The sequence below is a fragment of the Pteropus alecto genome, unplaced genomic scaffold (genome assembly GCF_000325575.1).
Source record: "Pteropus alecto unplaced genomic scaffold, ASM32557v1 scaffold213, whole genome shotgun sequence".
Classification (NCBI taxonomy): domain Eukaryota; kingdom Metazoa; phylum Chordata; class Mammalia; order Chiroptera; family Pteropodidae; genus Pteropus; species Pteropus alecto.
Window position 1 is genome coordinate 4,402,069 of NW_006434829.1, and position 3,406 is coordinate 4,405,474.

The 3,406-nt window shown below is 63.1% G+C and overlaps 1 protein-coding gene across 2 annotated transcripts in view; it reads right to left on the reverse strand.

Annotated features, from left to right (window-relative positions):
- Window positions 1-3,406, reverse strand: part of HIP1R (huntingtin interacting protein 1 related) — a 20,864-nt gene that overhangs the window by 16,288 nt on the left and 1,170 nt on the right. The window lies entirely within an intron of this gene.

Below are 3,406 nucleotides of genomic sequence, written 5' to 3' on the forward strand. Positions count from 1 at the left end.
TACCTGGGCCTGAGGTTGAGGTCAAGCTCCCCCACCTCCCAGTCTTCCCCTTAGGTCACTCTGCTTCATCATTGGTCAGAATGTGTACTGAGCACCCTCTCACTGCTGGACACTGGACCCCCAGGGAGAGCCCCCAACCTCCCCCCCACGCCTTCTGGGTCTCCGCTCACCTTGTCACCTTCCCACGCCACCCTGCTCAGATCTCCCCGATCCGCGCTTCTCCGCGGACTCTGCGCCCCCGACAAGGAAGTTCTCCTTATTGTCGTTATCCGTCACTCCTCACCCTGACAGCACCACGAGGGGGTGGTTCTCATGTCTGGTCCCTGCCGTGCCCCCAGCCCCTAACGGTGCCAGGCACACAGAAGACTTTCAAAAGCATGGCACCGTCTGTCAGGCCTCCGCCGCCCTCCGGTCCTGCCCGCTCTGGCGCCTGCTGCAGAAAACAGGGTCCCTCCCCGCGGGGACACCGCCGGTTGTGTCAGGGGCAGCTGTGCGGGCCGGAGGCTCACAAGGAGGCACAGTGCTCACACAGAGGGCGTCTGTGGCCACCGCACAGGGCCTCGCTTTTCCTACCAGCAGCAGCAGCCAAGCCCGGTCCCAGCAGGGGACATCAGGCCCCCGCACGCCCGTCCTGCTGGACTCCCCACCCCGCGGGCCACACAGGTGGGGAGAACACGGGCGTTCTCCCCAGCGCTGGACTCTGAGCTAGTGACGCTGACACGCTCAGCTTCTGGGGCGATGCTGAGGCAGCTCTGTCGGTGACCCCTGGTTCTGTCTACACAGCATGGCATCCTCACGCCAGCCCGAGGGGTGACTGGGAAACCCGAAGGATAAGGGGGAGCCCGGGACCATCGTGTGGGTTCTCTCGAGCCTGCCGGCCTGAAAAACACTTCTGTCCTTCCGCCCTGGTACAGCCACCGGCCAGCAGACCCAGCAGCTCTGACAGCCAAGCTTAGCCTCCCAGCTGGCGGGATCAATCACCATGGAGAGCAGCCTCCCGGGGGACACGAGCTGAGTGACACGGATTGATGAGGGCCCCCTGTCAGGATGGGAAACCCAGCGCTGGAGAGAAGGGTCCTGGGTGGGAGGGAGGACAGGTGGCAACCGCCCCGGGGATCCGTCTGCTTATCCGAGCCCTGGGGAGGAAGGGGAACAGCTCACACCCCACCTTTGAGTGGTGGGGGAGGGGAGTAGGGAACAGAGGCAGGACAGCAGCAGCAACGGTGGTGGCCGGGGGGCTCTGGGGAGGGAGCTGGAGGGTCTGCGGAGACAGCGCGGCGGGCAGAGACGCGCCTCCTACACCCACGAGGGCGGGCGGCTGAGCTTCACAGCCACTCAGGCCACACGGCTCCCCCGTGCTGGAAAAATCCGACACGGCTACACCCCGATCGCCCACATCCCTCCGAGATTCTGCACCTTGCTCCGCCCAGGTATTCTGAAGGGCAGAGTTGGGGAGAATCCCCACGTGGCCACAGGCCTAGGAACGAGGAGGCTCCAGCAAGCCCTGGACGCTGGCATCTCACAGCTTACAGGCCGCGTCCTTCACAGCAGAGGTCTGGATAACCTACTAACTCAGTGATCTTTATCGAGCTCAGCCAGGAGCCAGGCACCACGCTGGGCACGTCACAGGTGTTATCTCAGTTAACCTCCTGGGGAGCCTGGAAGCAGGCAGATAAGCGAATACGGAGGAAATCAAGGCCCACGGAAATCAGTTACTCGCTAGCCCAAGGTCAGAAGCAAAGGTCCTCTGGTGCCCACGCCCTGCCAGGAGCTGCTCTAAGCACTTTACACATGTTGACGTGACCCTCACACAATCCTCCCCCTCCAGTTCTGACGCAGAAACTGCAGCGCAGGCCACCTGGCTCTGGTGACTGTCCTCTGAGCCCCCACGCGGCCCTGGCTGCCTCTCCGGAAGGGGCAGGGGAAGGCAAAGGGAGCAAAGCATCGACACAGACACCCTCCTTTGTCCCACCACAGGGACCCAGCTCTGCTCCCAGAGGACCTGACCTGCCTCCTCAGGACGCTGGGTGGGTGACAGCAGCATCAGTGGCGCCACAGGGCCCATTCCTGCAGGCTGGGGCACTGGACCCCGGGCCTGGCCTTCACCCCGGCTCACCCCCAGCTGGCTTCTGCCTGCGGCCAGGGCGGGGACATCCCTGAAGGCCTCCTACAAGGGCCCCATTAGGTCTCGGGGAGCCGAGACCTCAGGACACACCTGCCCCTGCTTCCAGGAACAATCTGTCCCTGTTCGTCTAATAAAAACCCTATCTAGTGCCAGCAGAAGCCCTGGAGGTCGAGTTTCAGGAGACGATCCTAGGACCAGGCTGGACAGAGCTGCCAGTGGCATTTGCCGCTGGACAGGCCACTTGCAGAGTCACGCCAGGGAGCATCTCCGTAGGTGCTGGTTCAGAAGACGGCAGACCAGGTGAGGCGGCCGGGCCAGGGCAGGAGCCGCAGCAGTGATCCCCCCGGGACTCGGCAGGGATGTGGGAGTGGACAGTGTCAGTAAGCCAGAGGACCAAGCAGGAAGCTCCGGTCAGCTCACAGCAGCCTGGTCCCTGCCCCACCAGCTGTGACCTTCCCCCCAGGAAGTTTGAGAAGAGCCATACAGCCCAGGCGGGGCAGGGGGGGCAGGGGGCAGGGACAGTCACAGAGGATGGAGCAAGAGCGTAAGCATCTCATGAGGCCACGGCTCCTTGGCCCATCACACACCAACACTGTTCTGGAAACCCACGGCGGTCGGCAAGTGGTCAGGGCTGAGTGACCAGAGGCTGCAGCCCAGACACCCTCGAGTCCGTGGAGTGCTACGCACAGCAGGGAACAGACTTGGGAGACCCCTTCCCCGCAGGCCCGTGCACCTGGCAGCCCATGTGTCTGGGGACAAATACAGGTCTTCTCACCCAGTTCCACCACTGCCACCGCAGCCGCCCAGCCGCCCAGCCCTCAGACCCCGGTCCCACGCCCCCAACTCACTGAGGAGCCTTCGCTGCAGAAATCCCCATTCCCAGACCTCAGCTCCCTGTAAAAACCTCGCTGTCTAGTCGGGCAGCACACACGCAGCCTGTCTAAAGCATCCAAAGCTTCACCTGCATTCCAGCCACGGGGCCTCCCTTCCACTCCTCCCACAGGGCAAGCCAGGTCTCCCCGGCAGGCCAGCTGAAACGCCCCTTCCTGGAGGGTCTGTCCCACCCACTCGACCCTGAGCAGCCCCACCCCCACACGGGAGCATCCGCCTGCAGACTTTCACCCAGGACACTGACTATCTGAAACCATCTTGTCTGTTTACCATTTATTCTGTCTCTACCTCTGACCCCCGAACAGACACACAGGGCACGAGGGATTCCGTGCGTCTTGCTCTCTCTCCAGCACCCACACCCTGTCCCTGGCTGTCAATAAATCTTTATTG